The sequence below is a fragment of the Triticum urartu genome, chromosome 1A (genome assembly GCF_056163025.1).
Source record: "Triticum urartu cultivar PI428250 chromosome 1A, HENAU_Tu73, whole genome shotgun sequence".
NCBI classification, from domain to species: Eukaryota; Viridiplantae; Streptophyta; class Magnoliopsida; order Poales; family Poaceae; genus Triticum; species Triticum urartu.
In genome coordinates, this window is record NC_141873.1 from 102,041,545 (window position 1) to 102,068,959 (window position 27,415).

General features: G+C 48.9%; 1 long non-coding RNA gene across 1 annotated transcript; it reads right to left on the bottom strand.

Moving 5' to 3' along the window:
• Window positions 1-1,344: 1,344 nt before the first annotated feature.
• On the bottom strand, window positions 1,345-4,519 carry LOC147990249 (uncharacterized). The gene is made up of 2 exons (XR_015599252.1): window positions 4,182-4,519; window positions 1,345-1,650 (listed from the first exon to the last, which is right to left on the bottom strand). It is a non-coding gene; the product is annotated as an uncharacterized LOC147990249 (long non-coding RNA).
• Between the last annotated feature and the right edge of the window lie 22,896 nt (window positions 4,520-27,415).

Here is a 27,415-nt window from a genome sequence, read left to right on the forward strand (position 1 = left end):
CGTAGCCACCAAAAACCAATCCAGACCCATTCCGGCACCCTGTCAGAGGGGGAATCCCTCTCCGGTGGCCATCTTCATCATCCCGGTGCTCTCCATGACGAGGAGGGAGTAGTTCTCCCTTGGGGCCGAGGGTATGTACTAGTAGCTATGTGTTTGATCTCTCTCTCTCTCTCTCTCTCATGTTCTTGAGGTGATACGATCTTGATATATCGTGAGCTTTGCTATTATAGTTGGATCTTATGATGTTTCTCCCCCTCTACTCTCTTGTAATGGATTGAGTTTTCCCTTTGAAGTTATCTTATCGGATTGAGTCTTTAAGGATTTGAGAACACTTGATGTATGTCTTGCGTGGGATACCCGTGGTGACAATGGGGTATTCTATTGATCCACTTGATGTATGTTTTGGTGATCAACTTGCGGGTTCCGCCCATGAACCTATGCATAGGGGTTGGCACATGTTTTCGTCTTGACTCTCCGGTAGAATGTTTGGGGCACTCTTTGAAGTACTTTGTGTTGGTTTGAATAGATGAATCTGAGATTGTGTGATGCATATCGTATAATCATACCCACGGATACTTGAGGTGACATTGGAGTATCTAGGTGACATTAGGGTTTTGGTTGATTTGTGTCTTAAGGTGTTATTCTAGTACGAACTCTATGATAGATTGAACAGAAAGAATAGATTCATGTTATTTTACTACGGACTCTTTAATAGATCGATCAGAAAGGATAACTTTGAGGTGGTTTCGTACCCTACCATAATCTCTTCGTTTGTTCTCCGCTATTAGTGACTTTGGAGTGACTCTTTGTTGCATGTTGAGGGATAGTTATATGATCCAATTATGTTATTATTGTTGAGAGAACTTGCACTAGTGAAAGTATGAACCCTAGGCCTTGTTTCAACGCATTGCAATACCGTTTGTGCTCACTTTTATCATTAGTGACCTTGCTGTTTTTATATTTTCAGATTACAAAAACCTTTATCTACCATCCATATACCACTTGTATCACCATCTCTTCGCCGAACTAGTGCACCTATACAATTTACAATCGTATTGGGTGTGTTGGGGACACAAGAGACTCTTTGTTATTTGGTTGCAGGTTTGTTTGAGAGAGACCATCTTCATCCTACGCCTCCTACGGATTGATAAACCTTAGGTCATCTACTTGAGGGAAATTTGCTACTGTCCTACAAACCTCTACACTTGGAGGCCCAACAATGTCTACAAGAAGAAGGTTGTGTAGTAGACATCAGACGCCCCCGATTCAATCGTACACTAATCATACACGCAAATGTGTAAGATCAAGGTCAGGGACTCACAGGAAGATATCACAACACAACTCTAAAAATAAAATAAGTCATGCAAGCATCATATTACAAGCCAGGGGTCTCGAGGGTTCGAATACAAGAGCTCGATCATAGACGAGTCAGTGGAAGCAGCAATATCTGAGTACAGACATAAGTTAAACAAGTTGCCATAAGATGGCTAGCACAAACTGGGATACATATCGAAAGAGGCACAGGCCTCCTGCCTAGGATCCTCCTAAACTACTCCTGGTCGTCGTCACCGGCCTGCACGTAGTAGTAGGCACCTCCATTGTAGTAGGAGTCGTCGTCGATGGTGGCGTCTGGCTCCTGGGCTCCATCATCTGGTTGCGACAACCAGGAAGAAACAAAGGGGAAAGGGGGAAAGCAAAGAAACCGTGAGTACTCATCCAAAGTACTCATAAGCAAGGTGCTACACTACCTATGCATTGGTATCAATGAAATGGGTAGTATCTGTGGACTGAACTGCAGAATGCCAAAATAAGAGGGGGATGGCTAGTCCTATCGAAGACTACGCTTCTGGTAGCCTCCATCTTGAAGTAGTAGAAGAGAGTAGATGGTAAGTTAACCAAGTATCATCGCATAGCGTAATCCTACCCGGCGATCCTCCCCTCGTCTCCCTGTGAGAGATCGATCATTGGGTTGTATATGACACTTGGAAGGGTGTGCTTTATTAAGTATCTGGTTATAGTTATCATAAGGTCAAGGTACAACTCTGGGTCATCCTTTTACCGAGGGACACGGCTATTCGAATAGATCAACTTCCCTGCAGGGGTGCACCACATAACCCAACACACTCTTTCCCCTATGGCCGGACACACATTCCTGGGTCAATGCCCGGCCTCGGAAGATCAACCCGTCGCAGCCCCACCTAGGCACAACAGAGAGGTTAGCACGTCGGTCTAAATCCTATGCGCGCAAGGGTCTGGGCCCATCGCCTGTTGCTCACCTGCACGTTGCGAACGCGTCCGGAAGCAGACCTAGCCTCCCTAATACAAGAGTAGGTGTTCCAGTACAATCCCACGCGTGTCGCTCAGTGGCTGACGTCAAGAAGGCTTCGGCTGATACCACGACGTCGAGTGCCCATAACTGTTCCCACATAGTTGGTTAGTGCATATAGGCCAGTGGCTAGACTCAGATCAAATACCAAGATCTCGTTAAGCGTGTTATTTTGAAGTAATCGTGGACGCCGACCAGGGCCAGGCCCACCTCTCTCCTAGGTGGTCTCAACCTGCCCTGTCGCTCCGCCACAAATGTTCACTCAGAGGGCCGTTAGGACAAACGTCCTTTTGAACCCAATCAGTGAACTTGCGGGTACTCTACGAGCCGACCCGACTTTAGTCACCACAAGTATCATATATTATGTATATAAGTATATACCCGTGATCACGTCCAGAGTGATCACGACCCGATAGTATAGCATGGCAGACAGACAAGAATGTAGGGCCACTGATGGAATACGAGCATCCTATACTAAGCATTTAGGATTGCAGGTAATGGTAACAACAGTACTAGCAAAGACAGGCTATGCATCAGGATATTATTAACGGAAAGCAGTAACATGCTACACTACTCTAATGAAAGCACTAGAGAGAAGAATAGGCGATATCTGGTGATCAGGGGGGGTTGCTTGGTTGCTCTGGCAAGGAGGGGTCGTCAACAACGTAGTCGATCGGGGTACCAGCAGCAGCGTCAGCCTCGTAGTCTAACGGAGAGAAGAGGAGGAAGCAACAATGAATACAATGCAAACAGATGCATAACGATGCATGATATGACAAGTAACGGTGGTAGGTGTGCCCTAACGCAATAGGAGGTGCTACTAGCGAAGGGGAAAAACATCCGGGAAAGTATCCCCAGTGTTTCGTGTTTTTGGACAGATGAACCGGAGGAGGAAAGTTGCGCGTTCGCTATGCTAGGGATGTGTGGCAGATGAACGAACTGCCTATTCGGGTTCGTCTCGTCGTTCTAAGCAATTTTCATGTACAAAGTATTTTCATCTGAGCTACGATTTATTTTATATTAATTTTGAAAGTTTTCAAACCATTTTCTAGAATTAAGAGAATTAATTTAATTCAAAAATGCATTTATGACGTCAACATGACATCAAAGTGATGTCAGCAGTCAATAGTCAGTTGACTTGGTCAAACTAAGGCGTGTGTCCATTCCGTCATTGACTGTTAACTAATTGACAGATTAATTAACTAAACAAAGTGATTAGGTTAATTAGATTAAGCTAATTATCTACTTAAGCATAATTAATTAAGTTAATTAATTATATTATCATTTTTAGTTACTTTTTCGTTTGTTTTTGTTGGGGCTGGGCCCCACGTGTCATTGGGACATAGGGCCAAACGGTCGTGGGCGAACGGTCTTCGGGCGCCGGGGCATGCTAGCGCACGAGCGAAGGCCGAGCCCGGGCGGCGGCCAGGGAGGGGCCGCGGCGGAGGCGTCGGCCGGCGTAGGGCGCGCGGACCGGCTGCGGAGGTGGAAGCGGCAGGGGAGGCACTGGGAGTTGCGGCCGGAGGCGGGCGTAGTGGCAGGGGCAGTCGGCGCGTGCGGTCAGAGGCGGTGACAGCGGGCTAGCAGCGGCGGGGCGCGCAGCAGGCAGTAGCAAGTGCTGCAACGGCAGAAGCAGGGGGCGCAGCCGACTACAGGGAAGTGGCAGCGCGAACAAGCAGCAACCGGCGTGGCCAGGTGCGATGGAGGCACGCCCGGTCAGTGGGGTTCGCGGGCGCGAGGCTGGAGTAACCAGGGCGCGCACGAGCGGTGATGGGCACGAACTAGGCGCGGGGGTGGGCGCGTGGTGCGCGGCGATCGTGGGGATCAGGAGAGGGGAGAACAGCGGAGAGCTCACCCCGATGCAGGGGTACGGGCGGTGAGGGTTGATGGAGTCCGTCGAGGGGGAGGTCGAGGACACGGTTCCGGCAAACGGCGACGGCGAGGCGGTCCTGGGGCGCTTGGGACGGCGGCAAGGTAGCCCTGGGCGGGGTGGCAAGGGTGAGGTGGCGGTCCGATGAGGCGGCACCGGCAGCGGCGAGGTGGTGGCGGGACGAGGCAGCGATGGTGAGCGCCGGCGGAGGCTCCGAGCGAGGGCGGGGGCGACCGCGTCGGGGGCGGGGCGCGCGCCCGATCCAGATCGCGTGGGGAGGGGAGAAGGGGATTGTGGGGGCGACTGGGTAGTGGGGACGAGTGGGGAGGGAACCGCTAGGGTTCCGGTCGCCCAGGGGGTTAAGGGAGCGATGGGGGGTGGCTGGGCCTGTGGGCTGGTGGGTTGGATGCCCAGTTGGGCCAAACGGTCGAAGGGAAGGGGGGAAGGCCCGAGGTTTCTTTCTTTCTTTTTTTGTTTTCTTTTATTTATCCTTTTCGATTTATTTTAGTTTTAAAAAATACAAAAGTGGCACCTAATTTAGTGTTATAAATTGTTCCTTTGCCACTATTAATTTAGCTCTTCAAAATGAAATGGTTTGTAATAGTTTATTCTTTTTAAAAGCATTTAAGTTATTGTTTAGCCCGTGTTTTAATTAATTTCTTGCATCTAAATTTTTTATCAAAATGTGGTTTCTCCACGATAATCATCCATGATTTATTTTCTACATTTTGAACATTTTAGTTTTCAGTTTTTTTACTTGAATTTTTTTGTTTGCCTCTACTTTAAATTCAAATTTGTATTGATTTTGAACCATCGCGAGATCAACAACAGTAACCGTGGTGACGTGGCATCAATAACAGGGAATTACTGTAGCTTAATTATCCAGGCGTCACAAAGAGGTACTCACAAGAGCAATGCAGTGTGCAGTATAGTTGCGAGATTCTGTGGTCCCTTGAGAATGGATGTTCTTCTGCTAACAGTGTTCGTACAAGTGAGACATTAAGGCAAATGCAGAAATGTAGTTCAAATTGTGATGTGATATCATAGATAGTACCTTACGTTGCAAACAAGACCAATGTGTAACAAGATTATTCCAGTCACTGTCTGATAAATGTAGCACCAGAGACTTTATAGAAATTTCGTAGAGGTTTCTCATTGAAGTGCGATTGCCTCATGTAGGAACGATACTTCATCAATGAGTGCTTGAAAAGCGCAACCAACCCTCGGTCATCTTGACAATCCAGTTTGGTCCTCGCCTATTTAAAAGAATGAAATCTTGTGTCTTCTGTCAGCAGAAAAATATGCAGTAATTACCATGAATAACATTAGTACATTACATACGCGTAAGTTGCGGAGGAAGACTGGAAATTGTTCTGTGTCTGTGGTATAATCTTTCCATAAAGGAAAGATGCGCACAAAGTTCCTGACAACAATATAAGCTTCATCTTCTAAATTGGGAATAAAGCGAACAGGGGTCCTATTTACTGCAATTGGGGCTCTCTCTAGTTCGAAAAGGGATTTGGCAACTGGATTTGGTGTACTCTTTGCTAGAATTGGGGTTTTGCGTCGTACAGCTAGTGCTATGTCAACTGGCATCATCATACTGTTTGCTGCAGTTGGGGTCTGCTGAGTTGGGGCATCAGAAATGGCCAGTGTAGTAGGGCTAGAGTCTGCTAGAGTTGGGGTGTTTTGTGAGTCAGGTGATATTGCAACTACACCTAATGGGCTCTTTGATTTATCAGGTGTCACTACGTTTTCCAAATACTTTGCTCGTGCTCCTCCACGATCAGCAATCACCCTCTTCCTTTTGAACGTCTAATACACAAGAACAACATTTGAATGGATAAATATGGTATGATGACAGATGGAATATGTACTGAAAATGGATAGGCAGGGCGTATTCACATACACGATGTGTAAACTAAGCTAATGGCAGTGCAACAAAGTAGAAACAATGCAAAGCATTAGTTGCAAGATATGTGCGACCAATATAACCTTGGAAAGTTAGAACAAGCACCTTGATGGGTGAATAAGATAGGGCATCTGCCTCTGACTCCTCCACTAGGGAGCTACATTGACTTAGGTCTCCCTCTAGCTCAGAATCACTGTTAGGATCATATTCTGAGCATGAATCTGTAGGTGGAGAGCGTTTGCATTGCATTGTATCCAGACTTGATTTCAGTCCCTTAATGCCAAGTTTGACAGCCCTGTCATTGTTCTGCTTTATTCTTTTCATGCGCGCAAGCTCATAATCATTATGATGTTGTTCAGAATTTGAGATTCATGAAAACATAAAAAGTAGTCAGATTATCTATGGAATGCATTGCGGATTCAACTCGAAGAGTGTCTACCTATAAACCCATGCATATGCAAAGTTCACCCCCCAACCGTGCTGACCAGACCACACACAGAAATACAAACCTCTTATGTCTCCATAACAGGCAGACACATATTTCAAAACTAAAGTAGGAACATTGGAATCATATCAAATTTGTATTTGAACAAATAAACTAAGGAATTATCAGTGGCATAATGTTTAGCTTCAAGGGTGGAATGCTGGTAGTGCGACACAAAGCAAGTAGGCAGATTGTATTCCATGTAAAAGATCATAGTCTATGTAATAAGATGGAAATGACACTTCCTTTCTATACAATGTGGTGTTTGTTGCCCACACATGATGGAAGAGATCACACAGAGAGATACTATTCACTCATGTCTACGGTTCGAGTATTTTGAAACAGGGTGGTCCACCCTAAAAGAATATTGACAACAAATATGACAAGGCAAGCATAGATGTAGTGAATCAATCATTTACTTGTGAGCTTACTAGGACAAGTATGCAGAATTGTAACTGCAGTAATAGACCGTCCAAAATCTGAATCAAGAAGTTTGTCTAGCACTTATTGTTTGCAACTAATCGGCGTGAATAATTTGATATCATATCGAATGAGTAAGAAAGACAAGTAAAATTGTCAATAAACCTGGCCTGCAATAGTAATCTAGGTCAATATCAATACGACCAACAATCCAAAATGACTAGTGTCTGTTCCTAGAGCCGAAATTTTGAAACCCTATGAACTTTACAGGTACTAAAGATTACTGAAATACATCTGAACCATTAAGTGTAGGTAGCACTCAGCACACAACAAACCCTAATGACAGTCCTGCCTGATCAATTAGAAAATAGGTGATGAGAAGTGGCTGCTGAGTGTTGAGGACGTATCTCAGGATAAATCGGGTTAGCTTAGTGGGTGTTGCATGCCTGAGCCCTGAACGGACTGGGAAGGTAGGCTCATCGACGCACCCGGGCAGCGGCGACGCTGTTGGGCGAGCAGGTCCTGGCCTCCTGTTAGTCCGGCATCTCCTCCTAGAGTCATGCCCGTCCGGGGACGGCAAGTCGCCGGCGAGGCAGGCGGCTGGGGGCGAGTAGAGATTGGAAGCGCGCAGCAAAACAAAGGGGAATCGGGGCCTGGGCCGACCCAAAATCCCAGGGTGGGCCACGGCCCATCATGGGCACCCTGTAGAGATACACACCCAAGCGGTGAACATGCATTTTCGAAACTAAATTAGGAACATTTAGCTAACCAATTAAACTACTCTGTTTTAATAATATTAGATTCGTATTTGAACAACTAAGCTTGTTTAGCTTGATGGGTGGAGCAGTGCTCTTATCACACGAAGCACGTATGTTGATTGTGTAGTGATCATAAAAGGGGGAAAGCCTAAGCATTTTTTGAGCAAAAGAGGGTTTTCCCATCTGATTTCTATTAAAGAAACCACCACGGAACCAACATGATCAATTAAACCCTATGCATGATCAATTAAACTCTATTATGACTGTTTCTTGGTAGATTTAAAGCTGCAAATTGGGGAAATGCTATTTAGCATCCATTGTTTGCTTCGAACTAAGAACTAAATTCTAAGAGCTGAAAAGAAACTATAGTAACCAAGTTACGATCTATTTTCTAGTTAAGATCAAAAATTTGAGGAGATATGAAGTACCACCTCTCTTGCGGCGTCGTGTAGGCATCGGGGGTGCGATGGCTGTCGGTGGCATTGAAGCAGATCTGTGACAGTTGACAGGTGCACCGGTATAAGTCCCATTGCGGTGGAAGAGAAGGTCGTGTGAGCGGCCCTGGCAAAGAGGACGACAGCGCCGATGAAGAGAGAGGACGCGATGCAAGGCTCTTGGTCCATCATCATAGATGAGAAACGTCCATCTCTAGTAGTGGACGACGCGGTCTTGGTAGGCGCTCCGGCATGGTGGAGGACGGTGGCGATGGATGGGGTGGAGGACGGCGGCGATGGATGGGGTGGAGGACGGCGGTGATGGATGGGGTGGCGGACGAAGGAGGCTGGTGTGGGGATGGTGTTCTAGCGCAGACTGTATATGAATGGGAAAATGGAGGGAGAGGTATGGGGAACCATGTTTTTGGGACGCGCCTGTCTGAAATATGGGAAAGTTACGAACTTAGCCCCCGTTTAAAATTTGGACGTCGCATCGGTCGGGGATAGGATGGTAATCTCGCATCTCGCAAATATTTGCCCAGAGCGATTTCGGGCAAGGAGAGGGTGTTTTGGCGCCCATGGTTGGTGTCGTGGTTCTAACTCTGACAGTGATGTAGGGGGGTATGTATGGAGAGGCTAGATCTCAGCTATTGGGAAGTTGTAAACACACCAAGATGTACGAGTTCAGGCCCTTCGCGGAGGAAGTAACAGCCCTACGTCTCGGTGCCCGGAGGCGGTCGACTGGATTACTGGTGTGTGAATAACAGGGGTGCGAACCCTTCATCCTGAGGAGGGGGGTGGCTTATATAGAGTTCGCCGGCCCCCTCCTGCCCTCAGTAATGCAGGGGTTTCAGGTACATTTAAGGTCAGGCGTTAACGCCCCTAATAAAGTGCTATAATGACCATAAAGACTACTTAACAGCTGACCGTTTGCCTGCGGAGTGACTATAGGTCTCCTGGCGGTCGAGTGGTTGGCTTCATGGTCGAGTGATAGCTTTCTGGTCGAGTGTCTTGAATCCGTCGAGTGGGATACCTTCAAGTCGATTGAAAGGTGACTTCTCCTAGGGATGTCCTAGGGTAGGGCTCCTTGGACAGGTCCGTGCCCCTACCCTAGGTACATGGCTTCATCATTAGCCCCCGAGTGGATCGAGGTTAGAGTGGGGAAAGAGTTGGAGATCTTTCCAACTGGTTCTTTGGGCTACGCGAGCGCCTCGTTTTGGGTCAATCGTCACGGATGATGTTGCCAACCTTTTTCAGTCGCCTTGATCCATTCCAGGCCTTTCGTCGAGTGAATTTCTTTATTTGTGACATACCGAGCGTCGACGCGGGCGGGGTCTTCCGTTTTCACAAGTTGTTCTACAGCCCGCGAATGTCGTGGGATTTCGGATTTTGGGAAGCGCGCGGGACGGGAGCGGCCGCAGTAATCGGAAGCGATAAAGCGGAAGCTCCTCGATCCCTGCGTCGCCTTTTTCGCCACGTACTGCGTGCGCGTCCACTGCGGGATTTGACTGGATAGTTTGGGCCTACCAGTCAGCCACTCGGGAGCGGCCCCTTATAAATCGCCGGCTCGGGGTTTCCAAGCAGTGCGCCCTCTTCTCCTCCTTTCTTCTTCCTCTCTCCCTTCGCAAGTCCTTCCGCCGCCTCCGTTCTCGCCCCAGCGCATCAGGCCCGTGCGAGACTTCGCCAGCGACGATGGCGAAGGGCAAGACCTCCGCTCTGGAGCGCGTGAAGAAGGCGGCGGCGTAGGGGAAGGGGAAAAGATCTGCTCGGGGCGGATCCTCCTCAAGGTCCGCTCTGCCCAAGGGCTGGATCCAGGGCGATTGGATGCCGTCAGTGATCCGGCAAGAGGATCTCGACGACATGGTCGAGGGGGGAGTCATTCCCCACGAGGCTGCGCGTCTTCCGGGGAGAGAGATCGAACCTCACCCCCGCGATGGTGAGTGCGTGCTCCTAGCCACCCACATCGACCGAGGGTTTTCTCTGCTGCCCCATCCTTTTTTCCGGAGCTTCTTGAACTTCTTCGGAGCGCAGCTCCACCACTTCACTCCCAACTCCATTGTATACCTTGCCGCTTTCATTTCCATGTGTGAGGCTTTCTTGGGTTGCCGCCCCCATTGGGGACTTTTCAAGCACATCTTTACCTGCCGTTCTCAATCGGTCAAGAAGGCCAAGTCGAGTGACGAGAGGACGCAGGTGATCCAGTTGTGCGGGGGCTTGGCGATCCAGACGAGGGGGAAGAGCTGTTTCCATCCATTACTTTCCCAGAGTCGGTCTGTGGCTGGCAGGCGACCTGGTTCTACTGTCAGGACCAGGCGACCCTAGGACAGTCGACTGGTCTTCCTCATTTCTCCCTTGACCGAGCTGAAAAACCTGCTTCTCTGAAAGTGGCGCCGGAGGAAAGGGCTCAAGTCAAAGTGCTGGCCGGTCGAGTGGTTGAGCTTGTCCGTGAGGGCGTGACGGACATGGATTTGCTGGAGGTCTTCCTCCGGAGGCGCATCCAACCGCTCCAGGCTCGTGACCACCCGATGTGGCTGTACTCGGGTCTTGACGACACCACTCGGATCCACCCGGAGGAGGTCACCGATGAGATGCTGGAGGGGTGGCTGTCGAGCATCACAGGAAACAAGGACAATCCCCGAGGAGCCAGGAGGGTAATTCCACTCGACAACTCGTACGACGTGGACCAGGTATGTCTCTATGCTCCTGACTGAGGTCTTGTTTTTCTTCATTGGTCTTCTTTGAGTTGGTCGATTGACCTTTGTCTTGTCTGTTGTTTTTCAGGCGACTACTGAGATGTACTCGACGCCCAATGGGGCACAGGGGCCAACTGAGGAAGGGGAGGCGAGCGGAGGTGAGAGCGGGGACGATCAAGGCGAGTGGGAGTCCGACGGTGAAGGAGAGGGAGGCGACGACGTCGACTCCAGCGAAGAGGAGGAGGAGGAGGTTGAACCCCCTCGCCCGGAGGGGCGATCCAAGCTCACGCACGATCCAGCGCGGGAGCGTGGTAGTGCGACTGCTCCTGCTGGGCAGTCGTCGAAACGCCCTCGGACCTCTTCTCCTACGCCGACTGGAAAGGCTCCCAAGCACCCACGCGCAGCGCCGTCCAAGCCGCCCAAGGCTCTGCCCAAGATGAAGATGGCCGTCCCCACCATTTCTGGGTAATAATAAAACTTGTTATCCTTTGTCGACCGTGGACGGATCCTTGGTCGATCCATTGAGCCAACCGACTGACTTTTGAGGCTTGCAGTGCTGCTACTTCTGAGATCTCCGCCAAGGACGACGACCAAGAGATGGAGGATGCTGTTACCTCCAACCCTGGTACGATTACTGACGTTCCGCTTTGAGTCGACTAAACATTTATTGCAACCCTGGTCGATTGAACGTTTCCTTTGTAGCCCCTCCTCATGTTGTCGACCTCCCGGATGACGACGACAACGAACCGCTGAGAATGAGGAGGAACAAGAGGTCGACGGCTGACAAGACCCCCAAACCTGCTCCGGCGTCTGAGGCCATGGCTCGGGATGGTGGTGACACCACTCGGGCTTCTGTGACTTTCGCCATTCCTCTGACGAGCGTGCGGCCTTCGGCGTCGACTGCGGATCCACCTTCGCTTTTTGCTGCGTACCCCGTCCCTGAGGACCAAGCGGTTGCTGCAAAGGAGGCTATACGCCAGGCGGGGATCATGATGGAGCAAGTGAAGATGGCTCGGGAGGCCAGCCAAGCAGCCTATGACGCGAGTTCGGCTCTTCAGAGCAACGCCCAGGTCAGTCGACTCAACACTTGGTCTGTTATGATATGCTGTTTGAAGAGTCTCTTTTCCGAAGATCTTTTGTATCTGTATCTGTACACCCATTGGGTGTGTCTGCCAATTCTTGGACGAGTGGGGGCACGCTAAGTGCACCCACTGGGTGTAGTCCCCGAGACTACGGTGGACTACTGGCAGTCGACTGTAGTCTTTACATTGTGTCGTTGTAGCTGTATTTCTTCACTCGGTTTTTCCCCGAAGATCTTTTTTTTGGTCGAACCGGTGGGGGCACGCTGAGTGCACCCACTGGGTGTAGTCCCCGAGACTACTGTCGAATGTTTTTGATTCGGCTGTGGTCTTAGAAACGTCGTCATTGTCTCTTAGTTACTCGGAAGCAACTTATCTTGGACGTCTGTCGACTGATTTTTCTTTTACAGAAATCCTGCGAACTTGTAGCTCGCTATACCGAGTTGGAGAAGCAGAAGATTCAACTGAACCTTGATCTGGAGCTGGCCAGAACAGAGCTGCAGAAAGTCAGAGACGGCGCCGCAGGTAAGACGACTTTGTCGACTGGTTAGTTTTTAGGCTTGAGTATCCTTCTGCTATTTCCGATTCAATCATCATTTCTTCGCAGAAAAACTGAACGAAGTTCTGGCGAAGAAGGATCAGGACTTGGCTGCTGCCCGTAAGGAGGCTGATGACAAGACCGCTCTGGCCGTACAGAAGCTGGCTTCGGTCGACCACTTAGAAGAAGAGAATATCAAGCTGAAGACCGCTCTGAATGAAGCCAACAGAGAGTGTTCACGTTGGAAGAAGGAGAACCTCACCCTGAACGAGAAGATGGAAGGCATCACTCGCAGGAGGGACGACCTGGAGAGCTACTTGAGGAGCCTCGCCAAGAAGTTGTACATCAAGCTTGAAGGTGCACATTCAGTTCCGACTGGGTTTCTTTTTTTGTGTCGACTCGGTCTATGAAAATTGACTTATCCTTGGATCGTGTATGCAGAGCTTTGCCAGAACTTTGAAGAGGAGACTAGGCGGAACGAAACAGGTTTGGATCCAATCAACTCTCCCGTGAAAGATGAAGCTGCCATGAATCTGCTCCGACTGGAATCTCGCATTGACGGCGTCGTGGACTACTTAGCTCGACTGAAGGTTGCCATGTCACGGATCGACCCGGCACTTTGGCCAGAGGCTACGCTCCAAAACGATCTCGAGTCTCTGATGACTCGACTTAACGGAATCCCTGACGAGTGCAGGAGTGGAAGAGGTCTTCTGCTCGGTGTGGCGCTGATGTGGCTCTGTCTCTGGTCCGTGTCCATTGCAAGGAGGCGCGAGAAGAGAAGCTGGCCGCCATCCAAGTTGCCAATACCAAGAAGCACAACTTTCAAGATTTCATGGAGACTTTCATCGCTGCTGCCACCCGTATTGCAGACGGGATCGACTTGGACGAGTTCGTCGCCCCTTCCAGTCCTCCACCTGAGGAGTGAAAAACTTTTAAGCTCCACTTTAAATTTGCCTCGGAACGCCAAGTGGATTTTGTAACCGTTAAACTCCGTCGAGCTGAGGGCTCGATTACTTTGGCCTGAGGTCTGGGACCTTTAGGTCTTATCTGAATTGGATTTATCGTTGAATATCTTCATGGATGATCCGTCGAGTGGAACTCGATCTTCACTCGAAATAACTTTTGTATTTGTGGTGCAGCTCCGAAGGAGAAGGTAGCAGTCGATTTGCACCTCGTCGTTCTTGTGGATTGGGTTGTGTCCTGTACTTAGGCGAGCGCTGGGCTGCAGCTAAGCCCTCGAGTGGGAGGTTGGCTCTCCACTTGGTAGGACTTTTCAAACTTAGGCGAGTGCCGGACTGCAGCTAAGTCTCTAAGTGAGAGAACTTAGGCGAGTGGTGGACTGCAGCTAAGCCCCCGAGTGGGAGGATCGCTCTCCACTCGGTAGGATTTTTTCAAACTTAGGCGAGTGCCGGACTGTAGCTAAGTCTCTAAGTGAGAGAACTTAGGCGAGTGCTGGACTGCAGCTAAGCCCCCGAGTGGGAGGATCACTCTCCACCCGGTAGGATTTTTTCAAACTTAGGCGAGTGCCGGACTGCAGCTAAGTCTCTAAGTGAGAGAACTTAGGCGAGTGCTGGACTGCAGCTAAGCCCCCGAGTGGGAGGTTTGCTCTCCACTCGGTAGGATTTTTTAAACACTTAGGCGAGTGCCGGACTGCAGCTGAGTCTCTAAGTGAGAGAACTTAGGCGAGTGCTGGACTGCAGCTAAGCCTCCGAGTGGGAGGATCGCTCTCCACCCGGTAGGATTTTTTCAAACTTAGGCGAGTGCCGGACTGCAGCTAAGTCTCTAAGTGAGAGAACTTAGGCGAGTGCTGGACTGCAGCTAAGCCCCCGAGTGGGAGGTTTGCTCTCCACTCGGTAGGATTTTTTAAACACTTAGGCGAGTGCCGGACTGCAGCTGAGTCTCTAAGTGAGAGAACTTAGGCGAGTGCTGGAATGCAGCTAAGCCTCCGAGTGGGAGGATCGCTCTCCACTCGGTAGGATTTTTTCAAACTTAGGCGAGTGCCGGACTGCAGTTGAGTCTCTAAGTGAGAGAACTTAGGCGAGTGCTGGACTGCAGCTAAGCCCCCGAGTGGGAGGATCGCTCTCCACTCGGTAGGATTTTTTCAAACTTAGGCGAGTGCCGGACTGTAGCTAAGTCTCTAAGTGAGAGAACTTAGGCGAGTGCTGGACTGCAGCTAAGCCCCCGAGTGGGAGGATCGCTCTCCACTCGGTAGGATTTTTTCAAACTTAGACGAGTGCCGGACTGTAGCTAAGTCTCTAAGTGAGAGAACTTAGGCGAGTGCTGGACTGCAGCTAAGCCCCCGAGTGGGAGGTTTGCTCTCCACTCGGTAGGATTTTTTCAAACTTAGGCGAGCGCCGGACCGCAGCTAAGTCTCTAAGTGAGAGAACTTAGGCGAGTGCTGGACTGCAGCTAAGCCCCCGAGTGGGAGGTTTGCTCTCCACTCGGTAGGATTTTAAACACCTAGGCAAGCACTGGGCTGCAGCTAAGCCCCCGAGTGGGAGTCCGGCTCTCCACTCGGTAGGATTTTTCGAACTTAGGCGAAACGGATTCGCAGCTAAGTCACCCATTGAGGGATTTCGCATGCAAACAAAAGTGACAGCAATTATTGGAACACTCTTGTCTTTGATAAAAATGAACTGCGGGAATTTTTTTTCTTATTACATCCCGTCCAAGGGAGAACTCAAGTGTAAAAGGGGCAGAGTAGTTCCGCATTCCAAGCTCCTGGCTCATCGATCTGGCGATCAACATTGTAGAGGTGATACGCTCCATTGTGGAGGACTCTGGTGATGATGAAGGGGCCTTCCCAAGTAGGAGCAAGCTTGTGTGGTTTCTGCTGATCCACTCGGAGGACCAAATCCCCTTCTTGGAAGGCTCGACTCTTGACATTCCTGGCGTGGAATCGACGCAAGTCTTGCTGATAAATGGTCAATCTGATCATGGACATCTCTCTTTCTTCTTCTAGGAGGTCGACTGCATCTTGCCAGGCTTGTTCTGCTTCATCTTCGGTATAAAGTTCGACTCGAGGTGCGTTGTGAAGAAGATCACTTGGCAGAACTGCTTCGGCTCCATAAACCAGAAAGAATGGAGTTCTTCCAGTCGACCGGTTCGGGGTGGTCCTCAATCCCCACAGAACTGACGGAAGCTCGTCGACCCAAGAACCTGCCGCGTGCTTGAGATCACGCATCAGTCGAGGCTTTAGTCCTTTGAGAATCAGACCATTTGCTCTTTCAGCTTGTCCATTCGACTGGGGATGGGCGACCGATGCGTAGTCGACTCGAGTGCCTTGAGAGGCGCAAAAAGCTCTGAACTTGTCCGAATCGAAGTTTGACCCATTGTCAGTGATGATGCTATGCGGGACTCCATATCTGAATGTTAGCCCTCTGACGAAACTGATAGCAGTGCAAGCATCAAGATTCTTGATAGGCTTAGCTTCAATCCATTTGGTAAACTTGTCAACTGCCACAAGCACATGCGTGAATCCGCTCCTGCCTGTTCTCAGTGGACCGACCATGCCCAGTCCCCAGACAGCAAAGGGCCAGACGAGTGGAATGGTCTTCAGGGCTGATGCAGGCTTGTGTGACATGTTGGAGTAGAACTGGCAACCTCCACACTTGTCGACTATCTCTTTTGCCATCTCATTTGCTCTTGGCCAGTAAAATCCTGCTCGGTATGCTTTAGCCACAATGGTCCGAGAGGACGCATGGTGACCACAGGTCCCCGAGTGGATATCATTAAGGATCATCTGACCCTCTTCTGGTGTTATGCATTTCTGACCAGTCGCGCTTTCCCTATACAACTGTCCCTTTATGACTGTGAAGGCCTTGGATCGGCGGACGATCTGTCGAGCCTCTTCCTCGTCCTCCGGGAGTTCTTTCCTCAAGATATACGCAATGTATGGTATCGTCCAGTCAGGAGTGATAGCCAAGACCTCCATGACTAGGTCGACCACAGCAGGAATTTCGACTTCAGTCAGGTCTGTGGCACTTTTCGGTTACGGGGCTTCTTCTGCGAAGGGATCCTCCTGGACTGACGGCGAGCGGATGTGCTCCAAAAACACATTGCTGGGAATGGCTTCTCTCTTGGAGCCTATCTTTGCCAGATCATCTGCTGCTTGATTTTTCAGTCGGGGGATGTGATGAAGCTCTAACCCCTCGAATTTCTTTTCTAACTTTCTTACTGCATTGCAATAGCCAGTCATAGCCGGGCTTCTGACGTCCCACTCCTTCATCACCTGATTAACCACCAAATCTGAGTCGCCGTAGACCATGAGGCGCCGGACGCCGAGTGAAATGGCCATGCGCAACCCGTACAAGAGTGCTTCATATTCTGCTTCATTGTTGGAGGAATCGAAGTGAATCTGGAGAACGTATCTGAGCTTATCTCCTCGGGGGGAGACCAATACTACCCCAGCACTGGAACTGTTCAGCATCTTAGATCCATCGAAAAACATGGTCCAGTGCTCCGAGTGAACTTGAGTCGGGAGTTGCTGTTCAATCCACTCGGCGACGAAATTTGCAATTGCTTGGGACTTGATAGCCTTCTTTGCTTCAAACTTGATATCTAGGGGGAGGAGTTCAATCGCCCACTTAGCCACTCGACCAGTTGCATCTCTGTTGTGCAAGATCTCTGACAGTGGAGCGTCGCTGACGACTGTAATGGAATGGTCAGAGAAGTAGTGTGCAACCTTCTTCGTGGTCATGTAGATCCCATATACAAGCTTCTGGTAATGGGGATATCTTTGCTTCGAAGGGGTCAAAACTTCAGACACATAATATACTGGGCGCTGAACTCTGAAGGCCTTTCCTTTTTCTTCCCACTCGACCGTGAGTACTGTACTGACAACTTGTCCCGTGGCCGCAATGTACAGCAGCAGAGGCTCTTTACTGATTGGGGCAGCAAGCACCGGCTGGGTGGAGAGCAGAGCTTTAAGCTCTGCAAACGCTGCGTCAGCTTCTGGAGTCCACTCGAACTTGTCAGACTTCTTTATCAATCGGTAAAGAGGCAACGCCTTTTCACCGAGACGAGAAATGAATCGACTTAGAGCGGCCAAGCAACCTGTAAGTTTCTGGACATCGTGTACACGCACAAGGCGCTTCATCCGGAGTATGGTGCCAATTTTCTCGGGATTGGCGTCGATTCCTCGTTCGGAAACGAGAAAACCGAGTAACTTTCCACCTGGAACTCCGAATGTGCACTTTGATGGATTGAGCTTGATATCGTATCCCCTGAGGTTAGCAAAGGTTTCGGCAAGGTCAGTCAGTAGGTCGGAACCTTTCCGTGACTTAACCACAATATCATCCATGTATGCTTCTACATTCCGACTGATCTGAGTGAGTAAACACTTCTGAATCATCCTCATGAACGTGGCTCCAGCATTCTTGAGGCCGAAGGGCATGGTGACATAACAGAAGCACCCAAATGGGGTGATGAAAGCCGTTTTGATCTCGTCGGGTCCATATAGACGGATCTGATGGTACCCTGAATAAGCATCTAGAAAAGACAAACGCTCACACCCCGCGGTCGAGTCCACTACCTGGTCGATGCGGGGGAGAGGGAAATGATCTTTCGGGCAGGCCCGATTGATGTGTTTAAAGTCAATGCACATGCGAAGTGACTTGTCCTTTTTGGGGACCATGACAACATTGGCGAGCCACTCGGAGTGGTAAATCTCTCGGATGAACTCCACTGCTAAGAGCCGAGCCACCTCCTCGCCAATAGCTTTCCTCTTCTGGACGGTGGACCGTCGAAGATGTTCTTTCACATGCTTGAACTTCGGGTCAACTCGTAGACGGTGCTCAGCCAGCCCCCTGGGAACTCCAGGCATGTCAGAAGGCTTCCATGCGAAGACGTCCCAGTTCTCACGGAGGAACTGGATGAGCGCTTCTTCCTATTTGGAGTCGAGCGTCGTCGAGATGTGAGTCGGAGCAGCGTCGGGGTCGGTCGGGTGAATGTGAGCTAGCTTAGTTTCACCGGACGACTGAAAAGCAGATTCTGAAGCAGGCTTCTTGGCTCGTAACAATTCACTCGGATCAGCAGTCTTCTGGTACTCTTGTAGCTCAACAACTACCATCTGAGCGTCAGCAATCTTCGATCCTTTCTGAAAACACTCTTCTGCTTTCTTCCGATTGCCGGTAACGGTGATCACACATCTGGGGCCGGGCATCTTCAACTTGAGATACACGTAGCATGGTCGAGCCATGAAGCATGCATAAGCTGGCCGGCCCAGAATAGCATGATAAGCACTTTGGAAGTCCACAACCTCAAATGTCAACTTTTCCTTGCGGTAATTCTTCGAATCACCGAAAACCACATCAAGAGCGATCTGGCCGAGTGATTCGGCTTTCTTTCCAGGAATGACTCCGTGGAAGCTCATGTTACTGGTACTGAGCCTGGACATCGGAATGCCCATTCCTTTCAATGTTTCAGCATACAATATGTTCAGGCCACTGCCACCATCCATCAGGACTTTGGTCAGTCGAGTGCCTTCAACAACTGGGTCGACCACCAAAGCTTGCCTCCCAGGGGTGGCAATGTGCGTAGGGTGATCAGACTGGTCGAATGTGATGGCAGTTTGAGACCACTTCAGATAACTGGGTGTTGCCGGAGCAACCATATTCACCTCACGGTTAATGACTTTCAGTCGACTTTTGCTTTCGACATCAGCAAAAATCATCAGGGTGGAATTGATTTGGGGGTATCCATCGTCACTATCTTCCTTGTCCTCAACTCTGTCCGTCTCTTTTTCCTTATCTTTGGACTGTTTGCCCTGAAACTGCTGGATCAGGAGCCGACACTGTCGAGTGGTATGCTTTGGGTAAATAAAATTACCCTCCTCATCTTTCTTGGTGTGGATGTGAGATGGCAGATCCAAAACATCATTTCCATCTTGATCCTTGACTTTCTTGGGCTTTCAGGGGCCTTTGGGTTTTCCCTTGAAATTTCCCTGGGTTGCGGCCAGGGCCTCCCCAGGGGCGGCTGGCTCGGCCTTCCGCTTCTGCTTCCGACTGGAATTGCCTCCGGTTTCCTGGGCGACTGCTTTCTGCTTGCCACTCCGGAGTCGATCTTCATCTTCTCCGTTAGCGTATTTGGTGGCAATTTCCATCATCCGATTCAGGGACATTTCTCCGGTCCGACCGAACTTCAGGTTCAACTCTCTGTTCTTGACGCCTTCTTTAAAGGCACAAACTGCTTGGTGATCCGGTACGTTCTCAACTGTGTGATGCAAAGTGATCCACCTCTGGATGTAATCCCTCACAGTTTCACTCGGCTTCTGCACGCAAGACCGCAATTCTGTAAGGCCTGCGGGTCGCTTGCATGTTCCCTCAAAGGTTGTGACAAACACTCGAGAGAGATCCTCCCAAGTGTAGATGCTGCTGGGTGCTAACTGATTCAGCCACGCTCTGGCCGAGCCCTCTAACAGGAGAGGCAAATGCTTCATAGCCACCTCATCATTGCCACCGCCGATCTGTACAGCCACTCGGTAATCTTCGAGCCAATTGTCAGGCTTAGACTCACCGGTGAACTTGCTGACTCCAGTCGCCAACCGAAAGTTGGGAGGAATCACCGCGGCCCTGATGGCTCAACTGAAACACTCTGGCCCTGAAACACGTATTCTGCTGCTGGCGGGCGCATCTCTGTTCTGGCCTTCCCGATGAGCCCTGTTCCTGTCGACCAAGCCTTGAACGAGGACAGATCTCGCGTCAAAGCCTGGGTCCCTGGGGTCGACGGGAATCCTCTGCCCAACGCTATGAGGGCGCCTGTCATCTCGATGTCGAGGCGCATATGACCCACTCCTCGGGGGAGGGGTTGGCACTCGACGTCGATCATCACGATCGGATCGGTGATCATACCGCTCATTCCTTCTATACTGATCATGCCGGTCGCCACGTCCCTCACGCCTCGGGGGCGACCGCGGGCTGTGAGCCGACTGGACTGTATCTGTTGCAACGGATCGACTGTGGATCCTATTCCACGACTGAGAAACAGCGGAATTCTGGTTTCCCGCCGCCCGGAGCAACGCTCTGATCTGTAACAAGCCCCTGCCAGCCTCCGACTGGGAGGGCTGAATCGATTCTGCTATACGGGCCGCGGCGGCCACATTCTGAACTGGGGTTCGGTATACCTGCGTCGGCGGGAAGAGCTGGCGTCGACTAGACTCGGGAGCTCGCTGACGCGCTTGCTCATCGAGTGCTCGCTGGAGATTTTCCAGTCGAGTGTGCTCGGCCAAATTAGCCAAGCGCGCATCCTCCAAGGCCCGGGCCTCGGGGGACTCTCCGACGATAGGAGTGCGGAGTGCGTCCGTGTTCCGGCGGCGAAGCTCCTCTCGCTGTAATACGTGAGAGGTTCGGGGAGATACTCATCGTGGGGACGCGACGGGTCGCCCCCACCCGCGCCTCCATCAGCGCGAGGGAAACCGGGAGGACTGTGCGTTCTATCGACCGCCAGGATCTCAGCCGCTGGGTCGCTGCAGTCGCACTCGGATGCGGTCTCCGCGGAGCCAGTCGAACAGGCCGCAGAGGGATTCGTCGGGCTTGATTGCCGCGACTTACGGGGCGGCCGACTAGCGAGCCACGGCATGCCTCACCCACCTCTGAAGTCTCGACCGACCGGAGCGCTTGCGCCGGTGGGAGACAGAGTGGGGAGACGATACGGGGGCCGACCGATACTGGGTCGACGGCTGCCGCAGGAGGACGCCACGAACGCATGCGCGGAAATGCGTCGCACCGCGGACGGGGAGCGCGTCGATGTCGAGTGGCGCCTCCTGAAGCCAGGCGGAGTCGTCGGCGATGAACGTGAGCGCGCCGAGGCAGATCTCGCGGCCCTCCACCAAAACTCCGCACGAAACCATGATTAAAGGGATCGGAAAAATCGCAACTTCTCCAATCAGGCGCTAAGATTCCCGCCCCAAGGTGGGCGCCAACTGTCGTGGTTCTAACTCTGACAGTGATGTAGGGGGGTATGTATGGAGAGGCTAGATCTCAGCTATTGGGAAGTTGTAAACACACTAAGATGTACGAGTTCAGGCCCTTCGCGGAGGAAGTAACAGCCCTACGTCTCGGTGCCCGGAGGCGGTCGACTGGATTACTGGCGTGTGAATAACAGGGGTGCGAACCCTTCATCCTGAGGAGGGGGGTGGCTTATATAGAGTTCGCCGGCCCCCTCCTGCCCTCAGTAATGCAGGGTTTTCAGGTACATTTAAGGTCGGGCGTTACTGGTAACGCCCCTAATAAAGTGCTATAATGACCATAAAGACTACTTAACAGCTGACCGTTTTCCTGCGGAGTGACTATAGGTCTCCTGGCGGTCGAGTGGTCGGCTTCATGGTCGAGTGATAGCTTTCTGGTCGAGTGTCTTGAATCCATCGAGTGGGATACCTTCAAGTCGATTGAAAGGTGACTTCTCCTAGGGATGTCCTAGGGTAGGGCTCCTTGGACAGGTCCGTGCCCCTACCCTAGGTACATGGCTTCATCAGTTGGCGCCCATGGTGTATGAATGGGGCTGACAGGTAGGGCGGTTGTGTCACCTCTCAGTGAAGTTACAAACCTGCCCCTATTGAAAATATTTGCCTACATCGATTTCGGCCGAGTCGAGTTTGTTTTGCCGCCCACCGTGTATGAATGGGGAAATGGAGGGAGAAACAGAGGTCTTTTGGATGAGCTTGAATCAAATGTGTTTTGCCGCCCATGTTTGGCGCCCACCGCGTCAGAATGGGCTCAGAGGCGGTCGTGTCACGTCTAATTGAAGTTACTAACCTACCCCTATTGAGAGCAGTGGAAATTGGGCCGATGGATTATCCGTGTAAGGGGTAGACAGTAATTTCCATCTCCCAAACACTTGGCTTTGGGCAGCCGACATGGGAGTGGACATTTTTGCCGCTTATTTCGAATTTTGGGACTATAAGAATCCATGTTTACCCTGGCAACTAAATTCAAATCCATTTTGTATTCCTATATGAATCTTTATAAATCATTCTATGTGTTTTTATATATCTTCAAAATCATGACAAAGATGTATTCCACTGTTATATATGAATATGATTTACAAATGCCGATACTCGAATTCAGAAGCTAGAATTCAGTTTAAGGTGAATTCGAATATTTGGAACACTTTATGTCCAACTCAAATGTCACACGCAGATATGTACACAAGCGATGTATCAAGATTCTAATAACGAGTCAATCAACCAATAATGTACAAAACTAACAGACATATAAACACTTATAGAGTATATGGATCAATAATATCAATTAACATACACAAGCCAGGCTGCTGTACTTTTATTGCTAGAAGAGCATCCTTTTTTAGTGAAGCTAGTACAACATCTTGGCCCTTTCCGATGCATGCTACTTATGGTCCATCTATACTGCTATTATTGCTGAATGCACATTCAGCCCGATTGGCATATTTGTAGGTCTGGCACAACAATCAAAATGAAATGTCTTCGAGTCCTATCAATTAATACAGACTTGTGCTCAAATAAAATTACCAACCAAAAAACAAAAAACAATTATTACATGATCTCTGAAACAAATGGTCTGATCGATTACATGAACAAACAACACAAAGGTTATTCAACGATGGAAAGAACATTTCACCTATGATTTACCAAGTGGGAATTTAATTTCCTTTTTTCCTTCAGGACCTTAACAACGCAGTCAGTCTCAGCTTGCTTTGTTTTGAAATCCACCAAATATTTAATGGTTGTCTTGAGTACTACTCGTGATTGTGCTGTTTGCTTCCTCAACATGTCAACTTCATCTCTAAGTGCAGAAGCAGAATCTCTTTCTACCACTAGTTTAGCCTCTAGAGCATCAGCAGTTGGCAATTCATGATGCATGATTGGGCCAGTGCCACTGCTGTGGGATGATACAACGTCCATGGGGACCTCTATCTTTGATCTTGTGCTAACTTATTTTGCCATTAAAGTTCCGATTGGATTCCGAAAAGTTGAAGTTAGCAAAACATCTCAACTGGGAGTTATAATAGCAAACCATTTAAACAAACAAGGAATTAAAGAGTGTCAATTGGATGCTGAAAAGTAGTTATTAACATCATTGTAACCGGTTGTTGTAGCAGCAAAGCAGTTAAACAAACAAGTTTTGCAAAAGGTACCTGTTGTGGCATTGGAGTTTCTCTTGGATCCTGAAAAGTTGAGTAACCAGTAACGTGATTAGAGCAACCGGTTGCAACAGCAAAGCAGTTAAACAAACAAGTTTTGCAAAAGGAACCTATTGTGGCATTTGAGTTTCTCTTGGATCCTAAAAAGTTGAGTAGCCAGTAACGTGATTAGAGCAACCGGTTGCAGCAGCAAAGTAGTTAAACAAACAAGTTTTGCAAAAGGAACCTGTTGTGGCATTTGAGTTTCTCTTGGATCATGAAAAGTTGAGTAGTCAATAACTTGATTAGAGCAACAAGTTACAACAGCAAAACTGTTACACAAATATATTTTTGAAAATGTACATGCTGTGCAATTGGACTTCCAATTGGATCCTGAAAACTTGAAGTTGGTAAGATAATTACAGCAACAAGTTACAGCAGCAAACCAGGTAAACAAGGAAGTTTCTGAAAACATACATGTTGTGCCAACGGAGTTTCAGTTGGATCCTGCAAACTTGAATGTTAGCAATCAATAAATAAAGTTTTGCAAGAGCAATAAGAAACTAACATCAAACTAGTAAAACTAACCAGTTTTGGCAACGTATTTAATTACACATGAACTAGTAAACCTAACAAGTTCTTGGCAACGTATTAAAGTAACAAGTCGGTACCGTTTACCAACAATACAGACATCTGTAAATTTCTTTGATGTAAGCAAAATGATTCCAACACATATATAAGTTAAAAAGACGGTGTCCCTCATATAAACCTGGCAGTTGTCTATCTATGAACATGCAACCATTACTAGTGCTACAAGTGATAACATCAAACCATTTAAACAAACAGAGTACCAGAATGTAAATTACACATGAATTCCGCTGCACCCTAGAAGTACATATGACCAACTATCTACGTGCTTAAGTAGCTATTTAAGTTTAGGCAAACAGGTAATTCTTAACAGTAAGTATCAAACACATAGATATGCGCAGTCTATAATAGGATTAACAGGCTATGGCATTATGTAATCTGTAGCAAACTAAATTAAGACAAGCAACGTAATTGAACAATTTTGCAATAAGTGGCCAACTAAAATTCTGAGAAGCAGGCAACTGAACTTACGCTAGCTCTTTGTACAGGTACACTACAACTTCTTTTTCGATTACAAGTTTCTACGAAGGAGTCCATGGCATCAATTGCTTGGATACCCAGTCCCAATACTTCTTTCTTCCCACACAGCATTAATAAGTTGAATGGTTAATCTGGTAAGATGGTGCGTCCTTCATATGTCATATGAGGACGTGTAGTCAGACTAGTTGTAGCCACAGACATCACACTGGCTTTTATTGTATATTTCATGCGATTACATTTGGCATTTCGAGATCTAAGCAATCTACAATAGGATGAAAAGACTGGCATCCTTCACATTATTGGCGAACTCAGTTCATAGAAACAAGTAATTCAACCATTCTGTGGGTAAATCAAAAGAGCCACTGGAATATTTTTCACTACCCCAATCATACACGCAAAAAGGGGCGACGCCACCGTAGGGGCTGGTATGGGCGGTCGCCTCGGGTGACTGGAAAGTGTACGCCTAGTTTGAGTCGTCCAGGTTGGCCCAGGATAGTTTTTTTCATCCCAACACACGACAAGGCAATGTAAAAAATGAAGAAAAACACTTCAGTTTGGATGGGCCCAAACAAGCGCCTCCCATATTGATCGACAACAGGAAAAATCCCAATTTGTTCACTCTAGCCTCTAGTCTGGTTCACTCCTAACCTAGTCGCCGCTAGACAGACCAGCACAACACTTCCTCGCGCCCTCGTTGGAGGGCGGTCGCCGGGCTTCAAGCGAATGGAAGGATAAGAAGATGAATATCCAACCCTGGGTGTAGCCTGCGTGGGAGGCAGCGGCGGCAGCACGGGCATGGCATCGAGCTTGTGCAAACAGACAATCGCAGCTTGCAAGAGCAGCATGCGCAACGAGCAGGTACATCACATCTCTGATTATATCTAATTCAACTGTTCAATTTCTGGCCAATAGTTAAACATGGCGGTGTTGTAAAACTGCTTGTATGTAGGGAATCTATGAGAAAATGAAACCAATTTCTGCTTATTTTATAACTCCCCCAATCAATACTGAACTGACTAAATCTAATTTATCTAATCAAGTGTCCGATGCAAACATACAAGCTCATGTTGTTCTTGAGCCTGGAGTGCCTAATGAACAGACTGCTAATGAAGGATTTGATGCGAACATTTTACATGCTCTTGGTGATGAACATATAGTGTCTAATGAGGGATCTAATGCAAGCATTTTGCAAGCTCCCATTGAAGTATTTAGTGTCTAATGATGATCTGCTATGTTGAGAGAGACATAGAGATTTGCAGGCATGATGACAAGCAAATTATAGTACATTTTAATGGCTTGAAGAAACATCGAGGCCATCTACCATAAAGTCCCTGTATCATGACAACGTAGCATAAATACTTTTCTAATCTGTTGTTTGAAACTATTGGCATACTTGTGCAGGAAAGTTATATTGATATGCAGTTTGCGCACTGGTTATAGGTGCAATTACACTTCGATATTGTCAGCCAGAGAACGAATAATTCAAGCAGGTACAGACCATGTTAGTAGTCCTTGTACACCATGTTGCATTTTGTGTTTTTTGGTGCTTGCATCATTTAGTGTTTTATAACCTGAACTACTTTGGATCATTAGCTGGTTTTCAAAGTGCATGTAGCTTCACATTTCTCAAGTTATGTTGATTTCCGGAGTTCAAGTGCCTTCGTATTTTTTAAGTTAAATGTTCACCCCTGGTAACTTGAATCCGTGGATCCGCCACTGCACACAAATCATACACACAGGCCAGTACGAATTAAATGAAATGCAGGGACTTATGCTTGCTCATTGTACAGGCTCACTATAGCTCTGCTTGCGCTTGGGATGTTCCATGTACAAGTCCATGTTACCACTTGCCTGGATGTACAGGCCTTGTGCTCCTTGCATTCCCCTCTGCATTTTTGACACGGTGAATGGTTGATCAAATAAGAGAAATCGACCTTGCTGTTGTACCGGAGGACATATGCTTACAAAGTTATACGGGTGTGAAGGATGTGTACCAGATCCCGTAGCGCCGTCATGCTTCGCGAAAAAATGGTTTTGCTTGTTTCAGATGATATCTCCAGAAGAAACAAGAGTTAAAGTCAGAGTTGCATAGTCATGTAAGCTAAGAGTGCAGTGAAAGGATATCCAAACATCATCGGAATAGTGCAGAAGGGAGTGATGTGTGGATACCTTGTTTGGGCCGGCGTTTGGGCATGCTCACCTAGCTAGAGTGCGGGTCACTTAAAGCTGTTGAGGGTGATGCGCTGGCGTTGGCTGGCTGCGCACAGATGCAGATCTTGAGTGGCAGTGGAGCGCTATGATGCGGTGGATGAGACCGTTGGTGAAGCCCCAATGACCTCGGAGGTGGAGGTGCAACGATGTGCTCAGTGAAGTAGCCCCGATGAGGTGGGAGACGGCGTCGGTGAAGCACACCTGATGCTGTGGAAGTCGGTGTCTGTGAGGCACGTCGGTTGCGACGGCCGACGTTGTCGGTGGACCACCCAGTGCGATGGATGAAGGCGTAGATGAGGTAACTCTATTGCGGTGGTGAAAGTGCGTTATATCGACTAGAGGGGGGGTGAATAGGCGATTTTTATGAAAGTCTTCAGAACATAGAAGTTTTGAAGACAAACGATAAAATTAAACCTATCACCATGCAGCGGAAGGTAGACTACACTAGGCAAACCATAGTCAAGT